Source organism: Harpia harpyja, chromosome 6 (assembly GCF_026419915.1).
Source record: "Harpia harpyja isolate bHarHar1 chromosome 6, bHarHar1 primary haplotype, whole genome shotgun sequence".
NCBI classification, from domain to species: domain Eukaryota; kingdom Metazoa; phylum Chordata; class Aves; order Accipitriformes; family Accipitridae; genus Harpia; species Harpia harpyja.
In genome coordinates this window covers 18,165,532-18,185,062 of record NC_068945.1, presented here as the reverse complement: position 1 = coordinate 18,185,062, position 19,531 = coordinate 18,165,532, and the positions used below count along the sequence as shown (strand labels likewise).

The window sequence follows — 19,531 nt, the reverse complement described above, 5'->3', positions numbered from 1 at the left end:
AACCCCAAGGAGATGGCCACGTGCAGAAGGATTATTCTGAGGAAGCGGTCTAGGGTAAACAGCAGAGCAAAACTGCTTGACGTTTGATCCTGAGTCCAACAGAAGGGCTGTTTTCTACCGTAGGAATGACTCCCTGCAGCTGAATATTAAAGACTGTCTCAAAAGACAGCACAAACCTTCCAGCACCTGCCTATTAAATCTCAGGACAGGAGCTCATGGGGCTCTGTGACAGTAGCATTCTCCTGTCCCACAAAATAGGGAGATCCCCAAAATTGTCCCTTTACCTGACAGGGTACAGCAAGGACACTAGAGTCTGTGGGTCCAACCCTAATTCAGGGAAGGGGATTTCCCATATCCCAGCTGTGTCTGCCAAACACTTGGTCACTGAAGTGGTCTGTGGCAGCATCTCCTTTCTCTACCGCTAGAGCTGTTGCAAGTGGAGATCCTCTAAGAGAAAGAGATTGTTTTGATGAAGCTGAAATTTATGTTTATGTTTTTTCTTTGGTGGAAACTGCTTGCAGACGTCCTGGGGTTTCAAGGAAAATGAAAGTGCCTTTTTAGTGGCAAAATTATTCATTCCGTCCTACCCTGCATTGTACAGTGCTGCTGGTATGAGGAGCCTTGGAGAGGGGATGTGGCTTCAGGCTCAGCAGGAAACAGTTTCAGGAGCAGGCAGCCAAAAGTAGTTGCTTCTCACAGCAGAGAGATGCCATGGGAGGCAGGAATCTGCTGAATCCTGAAATCAGTGGGAGACAGATGACAGGAATCTGCTTCTTGCAGAGGCAAGATCTGCCTTGGATGAGGGCAAAGGTCTTCTGACACGTAGCTTGCAGGGTTTCCCAGATGCCTGAGCACCACAGTTGGTCGTCCCTGCCATTTGTGGAGGCAAGGCTACCCAGTGGAGCTGATGCAGTTCTGCCAATTCTCTCACAGCAGCATCCAAAGTGCCTACTCTGTTTGGAACTCAGGAAAAACTGTGATCTTGCTTTGAAAGTGGCAGGATTTTCCTGCCCCGTTCAGCTCAACAGCCATGGGAGAGAGAAGGCTGGGGAGGGGTAAGAGAGGAGGGTCATCCAGAGCTGCTGCCCCTCAAGGCGGTGCCTGGCTGCCTCAGCAATGCGCTGCAGCAGCGAGACGCAGTGATTCCTGAACCACTACTCCACTTCCAGAGCCCACAGGCTTTGATCAAGAGCAATCACTGAGGTTCTGCAGTCATCCCCAGATGGGGAGTCCTTCCCCCAGCTCTGTATCCTCTGGGTGAGAGAGAGAGAGAAAAAAAAGAAAGGGCAATGTGGAGTAATGGTGCACATGTCCCACTTCAAAGACTGGCTGGGCACGTGTTTACCAGGCTAAGAAACAGAGCTCCTTCCACATACCATTCCTCTTGCTAGTTGGTACAATATTTCCCTGTGCCCTTCGCTTTATGAAATGACTGTTCTTCAAACTACCAAGCGCTTTCCTTCTGTGCCCTACCTCCTTTGTCTCTCTCCCTCTCCCTCCTAATTGCATAGTTACCATCCTTGGGTTTCTCCCTTTCCTATCTGTTTCTTACCCCGCACTGTCAGTGAATTGAAAAACATGTTTCCATAGACCAGAAGCCCTCACAAGAAAGTCATAAAATACCCCTGCCCCCCAGCAGCGAGGTGTTCAGAGCTGGCCAGGAAGGGGTTGGTGTTCTGCTCTGGGCTGTAAGCCCACTACAGGTTTCTGAGCCCTTTAGGTTTGTGTGAGCTGAAGGGGGAGGTAGCTTTGAGGACCCTTCCTCTGAGTTCTTATTTTCTTGTTTATTTAGTTTCCTCAAATTCATTTTTTAGCACCTCTTTTGGGGAGTTTGTAGGTGAGCAGGAAGTATGTTTAGCCTGACTCGGCTGGGGTTGTTCCAACAGCTCTTTGTTGTGGACAATTCAGGCACATCTGTGTTGGACCTCAATCCAGAAAACTGCTGAAATTGAAGGAAATGGGGTTGAGTGTCCTGGCTTAGAGAAGCTCAGCACAGAGGTGAGCCCCTCTCAAGAGAGGACCATCTATTGAATGGACAGTGACAGCAGGAGTCTCCATCCCTAGGACAGGCTGTCAACCCGCTCCTTCAGATGGGCGAGTGCTCACAGTTGCTCTTCCTGCCATCCAGGTCTTAATATGGGAAGCTGCCCCATGTTTCCCTTTGAGCTAGTAAGTTTCTCCTAATTTTCTTTGAATTTTTTGAAGCATACACTTGGCTCTTTCTAATGGATTTAAGAATTGATTTGCATTGATTTACTGCATGCTGTTTCAACATGCTGTGATAGGCAATTCAAATGGGCCAAGTAAAAGCCACTGCTGTGCGTGCAAGAGTGAAAACAGGAAGAGGAAGGTGCAGATAGTGCTGTCAGCACAGTTCATGGAAAGGAACCTTTTTTCCCTTCACTCTAAGCAATAGGTGTTTAGGTTTTGCATTATCTTCCCTTTAACTCTTGCTTGTTGCTACTTAGCTGTTGTCTTTTTATGTGAATGAATAAGCAGCTCTGAAGAGGAAATATAGCTGTTTGATGTTGTGTTGGTTTTTTTTTTTTTTCCTGTGGACAAATGCTTATGTAGAGGAGCAGTGAAGCTCAGCTTAGATGTTATTTTAAGCAGCTCATTTTTGCTGCCTGACCTATATGACTGAGTTAAGGTCACAGGAAAGAGCATCTTTTTTCCCAGATTAGATGATGTGCTTCATGCCTTGGGCTGATGCTAATAATTTTGATTTCTGGGACTGGAGGTAGAGATAAAAAGGCACCTTAATTCTACTAGTCCTTGCTAAATCTTCTCAGAGGAATTCGGTAAGCTCCCCCTGTAAACCGCATCATCCTTTGGTTTCATCTTCAAAAGTAAGGGCATCAACTACCCCATGAAGGACAGCAGCACAGGGTGTTTTCTAGTAGCAGAATGAATATGGCATAACTGCCAGTCCTGCTCCATTCTGAGTTTATATGGTACCATTAAGCTGACTATCATCTCTTTCGTGATGTTGCTTCCAGTTATTTTGTATATTGGGAGTAGCTGATATGCTGGAGGGCAAGGCTGCCGTCATTCAGGGGAACATGAACAAGCTGGAAAAATTGGATGACAGAGGCATCATGAAATTCAAGAAAGTGAATGCAAAGTCCCGTACCTGGGAAATAATAACCCCATGCAACAAGCTGGGGACTGGCTGGCTAGAAATCAGCTCAGCCTAAAAGGACCTGGAGGTCTTGATGGACGTTAAGCTGAACGTGAGTCCAGAATGTGCCACTTCAACAATGAGAGCCAACTGCACCAGACACGGGTGCATCAATACCAGTACAGCTGGCAGGTTGAGGGAAGTGATTGTTCTCCTCTGTTCAGCACCTGTGAGGCCACATCTGGCATAATGCATCTGGTTCTGGCTCCCAGAAAGTATGAGAAAGACATTGATAAACTGGAGCAATATTTAGTGGGCGGCCACTAGCGTGGTCAGGAGTTCATAATGTTCAAGGAAAGGCGGAGGGAGCTAGATTTGTTCAGCCTTAAGAAGAGAAGACTCAGGTGGAATGTTACTGGTGCCTTGAACTACCTAATGGGGGTTACAGAGACAACAGAGCTGCTGAGAGGTGCCCAGAGAGAAATGACAAGAGGCACCAGGCACAACTTATACCAGGGGAAATTCCTAGTGTGCCTAAGGAAAAAGTTTTTCCCCCAGAGAGAGATGCAGAGCTGAAGAGGTGCCCAGAGAGGCTGGAGGCCCTGAATATTATCAAAACTTGACTGTGCAAAGCCCTGAGCAAATTTTGAAGGTAGCCCTGCTTTGAATGGAATGGTTGGACTAAATGTTCTCCCTATTATTCTATGCTTCACCTTTATTTAGTGGCCCTGTATTTAGTCTTTTCCCAGCTCATCAGATTTCTCTATCAGACTGTTAGACATTCAAGTTATAGCTGTTCATAATATCTTACAAAGGAAATGTGGGTGGCCTACAACTCTTGAAACATAGGTGTAGACCTAAGCCTGTGAACACCTAGGTATGTCTTGGTACTATGCATTGTATGTCGAGTCCTGCCCTCGCTGAATGCAATAGTTCAGTATTCAGTGGCTTCAGAGAGGTTGGGTCTATCGCCCTTAATATTTAGTTTTTATTGATGTCATTGGGGCTTTCTTACAGAATAAAAAGTTAACTCTTTACAGAAATGAGAGCTTTCAGATGTGACCCTTTGCCTTACAGCATTGTATGGCAGCTCCTTAAATATACATTTCATATGAGGTGTATTCATTTTGCCTTGTAACCATAATTACCATTTGATTCCCAAAACTGATTTGGGGAAAAAAATACCCCTGTTACCACTTGTGTTCCCTCACTAGTGGTTCCTGCTCCTTCACTTGTCTTCCAGTACCTGCAATAGCAGACAGAGCTGTAGTACATGCCTACTGAGGAGATCAGGAGTAGCTGAAAAGGAGCGGGGCTGTGGAACTGCTCTGGTGAGTTCCCAGTGAGCCACCGTGCCCCACCGTGCCCCTGCTCCCCTGAACAACCTTCTCATCACCTCACCCACGCCAAACATCAGATTAACTGCTTGTGTGGCCCTGATCCAACCGAAAGGGCAAAGCCCTGTGGTGAGGGCCAGATGTAGATGGCTGGAGGAGAGGTGGGAACACCTTCAAACTACCACAGTAGGAGAAGCCGATGAATGCTTTCCCACATGGTCATCAGTATGCAGGTTACTGTTTCACAGCTCTCGTCTGTATCAGACAAGCTGTCATTTACAAAGGCAATTAAAAAGTGCACTGCAAGAGCCTTCTTCGCTGAGCGGAGGGAGGAGAGCGCAGGCTTTTTGAGATGAATATGACCAGGAGCTGTCAGGAGGTGTTGACATTAGTCCCCTAATGATGTCAGCGGGAGAGCTGCAGCAGAGATGCCTGGAGAACATCAGGCTGCTTATCTCAGCTGCAGCTCATCCTTGCTGTGATACGGGAAAGGTCACACTCGTGACTACTGCACTAGGCTTCCTTCGGATCCTGCCCAGCAGCTGCGAATGAGTATGGAAGAAAAAAAGAAATGAAACCCGAAGCCAGTAATGAAAAGAAGGGGAATGCAGCCGCAACGTGTTATTGCATTGAGAACGTGTATGTTTGCCAGATACATCCTGCTCCTTTTCCCCTAGCAGATAACCCACAGGGAAAACAAGTCTTGCTGTTGCTGTCAGCTGATGAGATTATTCCTTTGGTTCTCACTGGCAGGCCTGAGGCTGGAGTTCCTGGAGCTCCTCCTCACCCTTGTTCCCCTGCCAGGGGTGTTACAGTGGCTGTAAGCTTTCCTCATTCCTGCACTTTCCCTTAAAAGTAGCAAGACTGGTCACAAAGAGAAAAAAGAGAGAGGGGAAAAGATGACAGCTTTGTCACTTTTGCTTCCTTGGTAATGGTCTGTGAATTTTCTTGGAGGAAGTTAAGCGAATTGGGGATCTTAAGGGCAAAGTTTCACGAGGTCCTTACACTGATTGTGTGCTCTGCTACCCTTTTGCAGGGCAAGGACACTCTGCTTTCATACTAACACAGCATTATAATGCTTTATATTAGCTCACTCCATTGCTTGGTGTATTCGGAATATGCCTTTTCTAATAAATAGAAAAAAAAAGGAATTCATTTTTTCTCCTCTTAGAATTTAGATGATACTTTCACCAATGCCTCTTTCAACAAAGCCATTTTTACGTAATAGAAAATACCAAGATTTTATTTCTCTTTTATCTGATATAATACATTTTGACTTCATAATAACGTGGCACAGCAGTTGCATTTTCAATGCCAGCACAAATGGTACCTACATCATATTATTAATGATCATACAATGCCTTGACACATCTCTGTAAAGCTGATCTGCAATCTCAAGTATTTTGCTGTTCCCTCGTAAGGCCTGAGGAAGATCACAACCTAATGGAAATGCATTCAAGGGAAAAGTGTTGTGGACATCCGTTTGTTTCTTTGAACTGCATTAGAGCACAAATGTAGAGTTAAGCTGGGAGCTGGGTAGAGCCTCCATACCCTCCAGTCTTTGAAATGCTTGCAAGCAAATTGCAGTACTGATCTGTATATTTTAACTGGGTCACTGAGTGAGAGCCATTTGAATGCTTCATGCTCTGCATCTTCCAAGTAATTGCAGTTTAAGGATTCATTTTAATGTTAATTTTCCCACTTTACACGTTTGAAGCTGAGCTTGGAGTTATGCAAAAAAGAGGCATATCTCAATCTATTTTGAATCTGAAACCAACTTAGTGTCAGTATAAAACCAACCCTATGTTATAACTTTACACATTAAAACTTTTTACATTATGCTTTTGAGGCAGTGAAAGACAAAGGACTCTGCCTTTTAAAAATGACCCCATTTAAAAAAAAAAATCGGTAAGATTTCTGAAGAAGTGCAAACCAAGATGCTGCTTCACACATCAATGTCTTTGAAATACTGGTTGTTTCAAAGCAAGGAAAAGACTGGATGTTTACACTGCTTTATCTGACCCACATGCCATCCAGCTTCTCAGTTCATTTAGTTCTTCTTCTCTGTAATTTATTTTTTGCTATTTTTTTCCAAAATGTGACTCTTAAGGTCAGTCCTATTACCTCTGGACACTAGGATTGACAGGACCTTCAGCAAAATGAAAACCAAGAGAAATTCTGTGATGACTGAGTGAGGTTGAAAGCTGAGAGCTGGAGCTCCTGGGCTCTTCTCCTGACTGCACCCACAGCCTTTGCCATGGTCAGTGGGCAAATTGCTTAAAACGTCTACACTTCAGTTTGTCTAGGTGCCTCAAGGTCTTTGGTGCCCGAACCGGTTAGAAAATATTTTTCTCTCATGGGAAATTCTGACTTTGGTTGGTAAAAAAAACCAAAAGAAAATGAATTTCTGTCCAGACACTCAAATTTGTATCTAAAAGCTGCAGCAGGCTGAGAGCTCTGGCTGGGGACCATCATGGCGATGTCTCCGAAAGCTGTGACTTCAGTGCCTTGTGCCACAGTTTCCAGTACAGGATAAGAGTCTGGGCCCGAACAAACCTCCCCTCGTTCACCGGTGTCCTGCTCCTTGCTTGGCTAGCGTGGAGTGCGGCTAGTGTGGCGCGTCCTGGCAGATGTAATCTGGCAGGAACCCTCAGCCATCTGCGGCTTCAAAACTGCAGCTCCCATGAAGAAATTCGGAAGAATTTCCAAATGCATGGATTTTTTTGCTTCTGACCAGATATGTTAGGAAAATGAATAATCAAAAATATTGCTTAGTCAAAGTAGTGCCTGTCCATCACAACTGACATTACTGGCCCTTTAGAGAGACAGCTGCGTTTGCTCCGAGATGGTTCTAGCCTGCAGCTAGCTAGCTGGTACTCCAGCTGCCAGCTTAGCTGGTAAGGCTCTTCCAAGCCTTGTCCCTTCCCCCAACCTAAAAGGAGCGTGAGCATCCAGCTCAGGGCTTCCTCCCCACGTTCTGTCCACATACAAGAGAAACTGCAGCTAAGAGGAACTTTGACAAACCTAACCTCTTGACTTCTTCCTCACAGCAACCAGCACAAGAGTTTCAGGGGCTCCGTGTCCCCTCACTACAAGACTCGGAGGCCTCCAGGGCTTGACAGCCCTGAGGGCAATGCAGTTCCAGGTTGCGCTTTGTTGTAGAGAGTCAGGCAAAGCTCTGAGGCAGTCTTTTGCTTGGGCGGAGATGGTTATTCTGCTTTGTGGTAACCCTTGCAGTGTGTTAAACCCTGTGAAAGTCCATAAGGGAGTACAGACACTGTCCCAAAAGAGGAAAAGAGGAACAAATGTCATCAACAAAGGGGATTTGTTATGTAAATAAGTGCTTTTGGCAGCTGGCCACTGGGAAAGGGTAGCCTCAGATGCGCTTGTTGGGATGTGGGTGGAAGTGGGTCTTGAGGCCATGGGACAGCTTTAATGAGCAGAACTATCGAGAGTAAGTTGAAGCGGTCAACTGATGGCAGGGACAGTGGCTGGAGGCACGAGTGGGGCTATTGAGATGGACAGAATGAGGATCTGAAGATAAGGATGAGGAAAAAGCAGCTGAATTAGATTAGGGATTCAAAGCAAATGGCATTCTTCAAATGACCAGGCAGGAAAGGCAGCTTCAGAAGCAAGACAAAATGATAGCTGGACACTAAAGAAGGCTAATAAGCGAATGATACAGATTTTATTGCAGAAATATGCAGCAAAAGAATTTAATTACAGTCATGATTTATTAAAATGAGCTGGGAAGCGTCCCAGTTCAGAGTAGCTTTTTATAGAGAAGGCAGCCCACATATTGCCTATCCAATTAGCAAGAGAGATTTGTGGACATAGGATGTGGAAACTGGCAGCCACAGGGTGAATGGAAGTGTGTCTGTAAATCACATTTTGACAAATGAGGGGGAAGACTGTCTTGGCTCATCACAACCACTCCCCTGTCTGTCTCTTTTTTCCCAATCCAGAACTGAAGCGTTTGTCCCCTCAAACAGCTGTCCTGCCTTTGCTTCTTTTGATGCTCTGAAGTTCATCAATATTCATCAGGGCTGGAGAGAGAGAGAATAATTTTCAGCAGAGGCAGCTGGGTGACTCACTGTCAACACCAATACTGGCAACAAGGCCAGATCTTTTGCCTTTTGGCATCTCCCACTGTCCTACAGAAGGAAATCTACCCTGCCACCACAGTGCTGCCAGCTGGGGAGGTCTGCTGAGGACTGCAAGGATTCAGACACGATGCCCACACTGATCCTAGCAACTCCAAATGAGAGCACAGGAAAATCTAAGTAAGCTTGCAAGGTGATGGGCAGAAGCTTTAAAGGGTGTGCTGTTGTGTCTAGCTCATTGACAAGGGAAAGCCTCCACAAGTCTTTTGAGAACTTTTCAACCAGCTAGTTGGATTGTCTTTTTAAATTATTATTTAGTTTTTAAGTAGACATTAAGTATTTTAACCTGTGCACTGCTTTTCCAAAGTACTGGTCTGAGCAGACCAATTCATGTTTTCCTTGTCCTGTGAAGTGGCTTCCTAGTTAGTATAAATTATAAAGCATCTGCACTTGTTTTAGGATTTGCTAATGTTGTTTATGTGTTATGTGCATGCGGGGGAACACACTTAGCATAACTGTGTATTGGGATGCAAGTCTCAAAGGAGCTTAAATCCTGTTTCAAAAGTATCACTGTCACTTGGGGCAAAAAGGCAGATGTTAGGGATCTGCAAACATTTGCCACCCTGGGAAGAGAAGCCGTGGGAAGTGTTGGGCAGAGACGCCTTGCAAGGCTCTGCAAGACAACTCTGTCTCAGCAGCAGGGCTGACAGCAGAGACCAAACCAGCTCTGAAGCTGTGGTTGTACCCACGCGCTATGTGCCTCTGCTGAGTAGCCGTGGTGAGATGGGATGGCGAGTTCGGGGGCAGAATGATTCTGCTGATTTTTGTAGAGCTGATACCTACCTAGGCTGCGCCAGCCTCCTTGGAGGTGTCGCACCATCTCTGTGCCTGCGACAGCACAGGTGACTTGTGCGTTTCTGAAAAAGATACTTGTGGTATTGCATTTAGCAGTGTCAGCCCATGTCCACAAATAATGTCTTGTTTCTCATGATGGTAATGCTGGCAGGAAGGAATGGCAGCAATGGCTGTTCCCTGCCAGCCCTTTCGTTAGCGTGCCTTGGGCTGATACTTGCAGCGGTTGCCTTCAGATTTGGGACCTGTGACCCTGCCTAGGATCTGGGGGTGTCTGTGTGGGTGGTGGCAGGTGCTGGACGTGGGTGTCTACTTATTAGTTCCTGGGGGATGACAAATAACTTGGCTTTTGCCAGGTTTGGCTGTGGCAGATCAGAAGTGATTCCAGACTTACCATGTCTCTTCCTTCATTAGATAGCCACCAGAGACGTAAATATTGCACCCCACTGAGGACAATAAAATCCCACAGGTGAGCTGAGAGCAACATGGATGCTTTTCATTATTTCTGTAGTCCAAGTAATTTTTTTTTCAGGGGGCCCTTCACATCAACCAAATGAAGACATTTCTTCTATACAGTCACTGGCACTCCAGAAATTCTGATTTGTTTTCTGGAGTTTCCACTGAATTTGTGATGGCCCTCAGGCTGTGACTCAGTGATCTCAGGTAGATGCTGTGGCTACCTCAGAGTCTTAAACTGTACATTACCTAAATACTTTCCTTGCTGGACTGAAACTGTTCACAGAACAACAATATTTTTCTCCACTTGCAAATCTTCATCTAACAGAGATTTCCATAAACCTGCATTCATAAATGTGGAGAACGAAAACCAGAAATGAAACTGCAAAAGATTAGGTACATCCTTTTTGCAACTGTCTGGTATTTAGGATTCTCATGCTGCAAAGGACATGCAAAGCTTCTGCTTTTTTCTGTCAGATACATTTGCTACCAATCCAGACTTGCTATCGGTTTGGCACAGAAATGTGAAACTGACCCAGCATCACTGAGATTTGCCTGATTTCATGTCTGAGTTGGACTTGCTTTTGGCAAATGGGTGCTTGCAGCTGATCTAAATGCATTCAGAAGCCCAGCAGATGCTTCTCTGAGCCTCTTCTATGTTTAAAAAAGGAAATGAAGCATGAAACCGGGTGCTTTCTGTGCTGTCCTGAATTATGGATTTTATTCTTCTTGTTAAAACACAGTTTACACATCTTCTGGTTTATCATTTTTGAAGATGATATGGTGTAAACTACCAGGTTCTTCCTAACAAATGGTGGTGGGACTCCAGGAACTGCTCTCTTCTCTAAGGCTCTGTTCCAGTTCAGTTGAATTCAACAGCAACCCCCTCAGCAGCGGGGAGCGAGGGCTCTGTGCATTGCAAGGACCCAACACTGCAAATAAAACTAGAATTAGTCACGGATTTTGCTGAAATTCTCCACCCTGTATTATGCAGGAGTTCAGACAAGATCTTAACAGTCCCTTCTAGCCAAAATCTCAGTAAAAAAGGGACTGACATTTTTGAGATTAAGCATCAGAGGACTTCTTTACAAAGAGTTTTCTGAGGAGGCAAGAAACACTTTGGTTTAGTTTTCTGGTCTGAAAATATCAACAGTTTGTTTTATTTTGAAAAAAAGCCATAAGAATGGTCAAGCCATTGCCACCATGCCTGTAGGTTTGCAGAAATAAAGCAAAAATGGGCTGCTGTATCATCTTAGATATTCCATAGGGTGCTTAGACATAATAATGTACTAATAGGTTTTGCGTTTATCAAGAGTGATCACCTTAATACTGAGCTGAAATGCTCAGTGGAAAAAAAACTATTACTGTCAGGACTGACCTGAATCTGGCAGGATTCTTTGTTGTTTGTGGCTTATATTCTTGAAATTGTTTTTCAGCTTCTGAAACTATGGCTCCTCTGTAAGCTGAGTTCAGAAAATGAAGGTCAATAATGGGAGAAGAAAAAAGTGCTGTGACCACATCTAAAGGCAAAAGGTTTAAACCTCTGGCTCACAGTAACTTGCAGGAAATCCACCGTCATTTTGTGTGCAGTGATTAAAGGTGAGCAACTTAGCACTGTGGGGGATTTCTGGCCTTTGAAACACATTTAGTTAATTATTACATCTTAATTTATTTTCTACTCTAGAATAAGCCTTGGTGTGGGAAGCAGAGCATAGGAAACACAAGATGGTGCTTTTCAGTGGCAAAGCTTCAACTATGGCATCGTTTTTCATACTTGCAATGTTAAACCACAGTATCCACGAGGGAGGTACCATAATAGCAAAATGCTATTAAAAATGATGGTGTATTTTAGAAGAGCTTCCAGTGTCTCTCGTAATATTTGCAGATAATCTGTTTGCCAATTTGTCAAGTCATTATTCTCCATCTGTGATATCCTGTGATAACCAAATAGATTTTTAAATTCATTTTTATCAACATTAGTGAGCTCATCACTAACATGTTGAAAAAACAAAATACAGGCATTAAAAGCAGTGTAAAGACAATATATTGTTATTCTAGCATGCACTCAAACCTGCCTAATAACTGCCAGTTAAAATGTTAAGGTCTTCACTTTAGAAAGACCGAGGGGCTATCTGTCTTTGTATAGTACTATCCACGCATCTTTTTTGTGACCTGCTTGCTAGGATTAGTGACCACGCGCTTGTTTTGTCTGGCACCAGACAATTTCACTTAATCAGGTGCATGCATTAAAAGTCAGCAGTTGCAGTTAAGCATTTGCTTGTACCATGTACCATATACTACCTCAAACCAGTATGTGCACATGAACTTAGATCCCCAAATGGCAGGCACTTTGCTGTCGCTGGAGAGGAGCACAGGAAAATTTCAAACCTTTTTTTCATGGCCTGCATGTTGGCAGACGTGTACACACCCTTGCCCCACAGACCAAGCAGGAGCCACTTCATCAGTGCAGCAGAAGTTCCTTTAAGAAACAGATGGAGAAAGTTAGGTGGGAATGAAAAAGACCTCTGCGCCATGCCTTAAAACTTTTGAGTACAGTATTGGTTTGTGGGCTAGTGATGTTTGAGTAGCACTTTGCACATTACGCATTAGCACTGAGTACCTAAAAGAAGAGACCTAGGCCTTCCATGTGCACATTTATTTGATGAGGTTGTGTGCTTACAGCATCTTCCTCCTGAACTGCAGTATTACAGCTGGACACTAGAGTGCTCCTTTTACCAAAGACAGCTTAGCAATGCGAGGGGAGGCTCCCTGAGAGCCGCCTTCCAAGCATTTCCCCCTTTTTAGGGGAATTTTAGTCGTTTTTCATTTTTATGTTAAAAATTAATATTCTCAAGGGAAAGCTATCTTTGCCAGAGAGATGGCTGCATCCATAACTCCACGTCTCCCACTCCCAACGAGGCAGAGATTTTGCAGGAGTTGTAAGTTGGGAACTAATTATACAATTTCAGAGATAGCAAAAAGTAAATCAAATGCTGCCAGCTTGGAAATTATAATTAAGTTTTCCTCAGAATAACAAACACACTCAATATGTGATTTATTATGACTATTACTGTATTAATGATAGTAATAGTCTATGTCATGCACCTATGCAGAGTACATGTTTTCGTCTAAATTGCTGGATTACAGTCACAGATGCAGGATGAATTCTAACTAGCTCTCTGCAGTCACTCTGCTGATAACCTTAAGCCTTACAACACACAAGCTATTGCTAAACACTACTCTATTAGCAAGCGATATAACAGGATGACGACTGGGTCTACTTTTTTTATTAGCTCTGTTTGACCTGTTCCCCCCCCAGTTGCCTTCACCCCATCAATCATTTATTCAAAACCAAAACAAAATCTCCTATGCTGTCACTGTAAGGGCATATGCATTCCTGCTTCTCAGACTCTGACACAAGCACAGGCTGCTGCAAGATGCTATAGCGATGTGACATCCTACCGTATTTCTTGTTAGGGATTTTGCTCTAGGGTCGATTTACAGATAATCGTGTCCCGAGGTCAGCAGTGCGAGGGCACGGGATTTTGCCTCCCAAGCAAGTCCTGTCTCACTCCTATCTCAAAATTCTGGAGTGCAAAGACTGAAAAAGTCTATATGAGGACTTCAGAAAGGTTGGGGAAAGCCTTGTTCCAACTTCTCCTGTGCACTGTAGTGGTGCTTGGCCAGGGCAGAGAAATAGCTGGCTCTATCGAGACCTGTAACAACAGCTACTACTGAAGCTCTTACCAGAAGCAAAGGCACACTGATGCCCACTTTCTTCACTCCCTCCTCCTCTTCCCAGCTCGAAAGAGAACACAAGAGCCAGTGAAATCCGGAAGGGAGAGCCTTTGTGCTGCATGCAGGTCTTTCTCTTCCCAATCCTTGTGTGCCCTCAGGGGCAGAAGATGGCCTCGCAATCAGGAGACGTGTTTTCACCTCCTGCCTGTATTTTCTGGCTGGGTTCCTTTCTAGCTTTGGGCATATCTCTTAGCCTTCCCGTACCTCTGTTGCTTCAATAATGAAGCCAAGGCTTGCTTTGTGCCACTATTTCTTTGCCTTGTTCTCCTGCCTGGATTGGGACCAGGAGGCTTTCACTGGGCAGGTGTGAGGGACTGCAGCTCTGTGGGTGCTGTAATAAGGGCCAGGCCTGGGTGCAGGTGCCTCTCGCATCCTGGCGTGAGGTCAGTGTCTGTGCAGCTGATGGCACAGCTGGGAGGCTAGGCTGGCACAGCTGGCAGGGTGGTCCACAAAGTTGGAGGCTCGCTATTGCAGTTGCTTAGTGACACTTTCAGCTGGATGGCCCAATTCATTATGAATTAGAATGTTCCAGATCTGGTTAGATTACTTGCAGGCAGCCTGACAAGGCAAAAATGTTTATTGTTGTCTTTGCCTGGATGTTAAGGAGGATATTCTGCAGGAGGGAGTCAGATCTGATCACGTTTACTAGAAAGCCAAGGAAACAGTGTTGAGTTTTGAGGAAGCTTCTCTTCCAGGACAGCCCAACTGTGTTAATGACAGTGAGCTGAAATGTGGCATGAACATCTTGTCATTTAGTTTCCAAAACGAGCATGCGACAATGATAGCTGAAAGACAAACTCTAATGTTTCTGTCTTTGTTCTTTCAACCCACAGTCCTCTGAATATGTATAGATAGATGGAAAGAGAGAGGATTTTCAGCATAGGGCAGCTCCAAAGAAGGCCAGCGTGGGAGGGGGAGGCTGCCTTTTGATTCATCTGAAATTCTTGTCTCTTCTGAACTGCTCTGTATGAGCCTTGGCCGTGTTGTAATGCAACCCATACACTGGCTCCCATACATGCAGAGCAAGTCCCCAGCACGGCACTCATCAGCTCTCTTCCTAAACGACCTTGAGCTACCCAGGGGATCTTCTCCTACCTTTAAGAACAGAGGGCTCATAATGATAGAAAATGTAACAAAGTCCAGCTGTAACTTGCTGAACTGGAGCTGACAAAATGAAAGGGTGTGGTGAAGTCAGGGCTAGCGCGTCCCTTGCAAAACCCCATTTCTCAGAAAACTGTGTTTTATTGTTTCCAGCCCTGGGAGCTCACATTACACCGTAGCCAAACCTAGCAGGGCCCTGTCATTCATCAGTCAGTTTTATTGCATGACAGGAGCCTGCGAAGTTAGAAGCCGGTTAAACAAATTAAAAAATTTAATGGGATCCTCTAACTGTGTCTTGCAAAAGAAAAAAGGAAATGCCTTGGGATATCTTTTCCTCATAGGGAGGATCATATGGGCCCCCAAAAGGCAACAACAGCAAGGTGACCGCTAGAGAGAGAGAAAAGTGTGCAAAATTTTACAAAGGAAATTAAAATGTAATTCCTGTCAAGTCACCCCTCATGAGCCCGTCTTTTCTCATCAACATTTCGGACCATGTGATATTCAGAAAAAACAGAAAATGCTAGCTGTTGCTGTGAACTACTTTCCCCCCCTAATTGTATTTTGCTAACTGTCCAGAGAGCAAATCTTTTGGGAGGCATCTAAGACCTCAGCGTCTGAGGAACACTTTCTAGAAACTAAATATAATAGCTCTACCAATTTAGCTGACAGATGTGGTTATTTCAGTGACAAAGCACCCTGGGACCTTATAATCCCCTTCTCAAAAAAAAAAAAAAAATCCCCTCTATCACTTTATTCATCTCCCCAAAATATTTTGGTATGCGGTCTTAGGAAAAATGGCTCATTTAATATCATTTTTATAAACCATTATTGAATGGATGGTGATCCATAGGCTATTCTTTTCATCAAGATGTCACCCACTGTCAAGTCTGACTAATAAGAGTTTATAGACCAGCAGTGAGTATAAGCAGTCTCAGTGATAAGAATACAAACTCAGCAGCTCAGCTTACTGCAGCTTAGCATGGATTAATTTCCCATGCAGACGCCAGCCTCATGCCAAAAAAGACTAACCCCGTCTTTATGATTTTTCTCTTCTTCACAATTGTCAATCTATGTAAATACAGAGATAACTAGAAATAGGCCCAAATTACAAAGTGTGGATCTCTGTAGCACTTCTTTGAAGTTGGACTGTGCCTGAGTTTTCCTTCAGGCTCCTCTCCAGTCCTTCTCCTTATAAAACTATTCAAAGCAAGCTCAGTATGTTTTTACCATTTTTATCAATAGGTCTGTTTAAGCAATAGTGATACAAATGATGTTGACTCTCAGGTAATTAATTTTTTTCTCTCCATCTTTTCCCAAGGAAGGATTAAGAGTACAGAGGAGTACTGTGGTTTGTTTGCTATTATTATCCTTCTTGTTTGTACTGGAGAGTGTTGGCCTTTTGCACCGAGAAGATGATGATGAGGATCACAAAAATCCTTGAGTCTTGTGTAGAGTCACTCATTATTCTTGAAGCAGCTTCCAGGGAAGCTCTGTCTCAGCATATGTGACCTCTAATCTACAAAAGAAAAGGTTGCCTTGTGCCTGAGGAACAGAGTTGTGGCATGAACTCTGTAAAAGTTAAGATATGCTGGGCCATGGAGCATCTCTGAAAGCCTCTAGACAGCCCACAGGAAAAACTAAGAAGGACCTAGGACGTGGCAGTGAGGTCAGATGAACCTCGAGCCAGGCCCTGAATTCAATGTGATGTCCCAGGGATGGAAGAAAAGGGCAGGTCTAATGTGCTGGGACTGGTCTACTAGAGATGACAGAAAACCCTACAGAGAGGTGTTGCTGAGCAAGTTTGGTAACAGCGAGCATCCTAGATTTGCTCTCAAACTGTAGTTTATTTTGATTTCTGCACCTTCCAGGCTCCAAATGTTGTCCAGAAAGCTTCCAGACTCCTATTGCAGGAATCCTAGGAGTGTTTCAGCTGAACTGTGAATGACTTTTGGCTTTGGGCTGAAGCCATGGGAAATTTTTGTAAGCTCCAAACTAGGCAAAGCTCAGTAACTTGTTTTTTAAATCGTTTAACAATAGAAATTCAAAGGTTACAAGTTCCTACTGGCTGAGAAGAAAGCTGGAGTGGAATCGGGCAGGAGAAATCAGCTGAAACACATGAAGGGAGTGTGAGTGGGCATAAGAAAGCAAGAGAGACTCACCTCCCTGGAGAGAGACTCTGAAAGGAGGGAGTCCTGTGGTCCCCATCAGCAGGAGGAGCTGAAAATCCTGAGCTTATACGTATGCACTCGCCTTGGGGAAAACTGAGAAAAATCACACATATGTCTCCCCAGCGCATTTCAGGCAAGCCAAGAGTTTGCATTCACGTGGATAAAAGGTGTATACGTATTGTTAGCACATATGGCTCACAATTCTAACATTGCCAGGTTTGTAGCCCCCAAACTAATTTTGCAACACTGCAGGAACAATGTAACAAAGCTCGATGTGAGCTAATAGCAGAGGAAGGTGATTTTACCCAAAACAAAACAGGATTTGCACATGCTCTCACACCCTCATGTGCACTTCATCCTATTCCATCCCTGGATTAGCATTTATTTTTCACTCTTTATCTGGGTGATGGCTTTGATGGCTCTAAGCCTGTTCTTTTCTTCCTTGCAACACTTCTTTAGGGCTTTGGTTTGTAGTCTGTCCTCTGTGTGTAGTCTGTCTTCAGTTTAGGGATGTCCTGGTAAACTGTACATAGATGTGCTGGCATCTTGGTGACCTAGGTGCCATCTGCACCTACCATTCTCACAGCACTTCTTCTATTGGTCCTTCTGGTGCTTCCACACCTAGATAATCACTTTCATTTGTAATGGGCTTAATATTTTTGTTAAAAATTCCTTGAGTATTGCGACATATTTTACATGTCCACAACAGACTTACAGGAGTACAGATGAGTGCTGAAGAGCAAGGATCACTGGGGAGGGTCCAATTTATCCTACCACCAGTTTGGACGCATGGTCTATGGAAACACTGGAGAGGGAAAACTGAGCACTGAAAAGCTGCTCCAATCATTCCCAGCTGCCGTCTCCTCCTCCATCCTGCTCACTCCTGACACTGCCCTTCTCAATTGGGCTTTCAAATTGTTTCCTTTGAGAAGCTGTACTGGGTTTTATTGCTTTTATTTTTAACTGATCTATTAGCTGTCTGTGAACTTCTCAAACGCTTTAGGAAAACAGCAACCAGCGCATGGTGATGTTTGCAGGTGAAAAGCAGACCTGCATGATAGTTTTCCAGCTAGCTTAGCACTGGTGTTGGCTTAGGTGGTTGTAACTGCACTTAAAAACTTATTTTTGCTTTAACACAGCTAGAGCTCCTCAGTACAACTTGGTGTAAGAGGACTAGTGAGAACAAGTAGTGTCCAGAGTGGCTGATTGGTGCGTTGTTTTATCTGGAGTGTTTGTTCAACATAAACGCTAGAAAGTTAAGCACTGTAAAATAAAACTGTATCTGCTTGCAAAAATAAAATCTAAAGAAGTGACCTGAAAAAAAACCACGTTGTATTCCTTTCTCTGTATCTTTTATGGAAACTTTCACCCTCCTCAAATTACAATGACTCCATGTGGCTTATTCTACAATATAGATCCTAATATTTTTGGTAAAATTTATTCCAGCTGTTGCTAATCATAGAGATATGAATAATATTATTATATAGAGAAAAGTTTTGACTGAACTTGATGCAGATTTATTCAGTTGTAATTTTTCCATCTTAAACCCAAATATTAAGAAATAGATTAAAGGAAAGAAAAGTAATTGTAACCACTGGCTTCTACTTCACCATGATGAAATTGAGCTTGCTCAGTAATCAGAGAATAAATGTAGAGATTTCCTGATTTTATCCAACTGTCTGATTTTATCAGACCATTTGCAGTGACTGCAATTCAATCAAAACTAGGGATGCCAGAAGGTCTTATACATTTATCAGTTACTTTTCAGAGAGAACTGCTACTGAATCCCAGCTCAAAGATGCCCAGAAAACAAAACCAACTGAATCTCAATAAGGAACAGACTTGGGGTCTTTAATCTCTCTTCTTATTTTGACATATAAACTTCCAAGAGACAATTACATTGCGGAACGTACAGCCAACTCTGAAGGCTGAGTATAGAGTCAAATTAAACTGATTCAGATCAGCCCAAGCTGAAAATGCCTCTTTTGTCTCGCCAAAATCAGATTCTTCCAAAACCAACGCCTCCCTGCAGGCCAATATGAATCCCAACAACTGAATATTGATCAGAGTGCTGTGCCCAAATCTGTTTCTCACGCTGCATTTGACTCCGGTGCCCCCAGCATCCAACTTTACAGCTATGTGACAATTTACACGTGTCCTTGCACAGCCTTGTAGGAAGCGTATGGTGTCTGAGTTACTAATGCCCATTTCTCAGGGAAGTTATGCTTTTAAAATAACTTCTCTCTAGCAAGATCTCCACTTTAAACAGCCTCACACCCATTCTGACCTGCTTGTACTCAGAAACGAGGTTCCAGGCAGAGCAAAAATGCAGTCTGGGGCTATGCACTGTAAGTGAAAAAAATGTTGGGTCATCTAAGAGTCGCTCATTTGCTCAACCAGAAATGGGACTATCTTGAGCTGGGTTTTCCCTTTTTAATTTTTGTGGTTCTGAGCCATTAGCCGATTGCTGTGAGGTACATAAAAATTCAACTTAAACTGTCTTGTACTTAATCAGCATTAAAAAGATGAATGTTACAAGTGATAACTCTTATGACTCAAGCCCTATAGGCTGCACTTTTCCCTTGCAATGCTGCA

General features: G+C 43.9%; 1 long non-coding RNA gene across 1 annotated transcript in view; it reads left to right on the top strand.

Moving 5' to 3' along the window:
* LOC128143643 (uncharacterized) overlaps positions 1–19,531 on the top strand; it is a 33,943-nt gene that overhangs the window by 11,314 nt on the left and 3,098 nt on the right. The window lies entirely within an intron of this gene.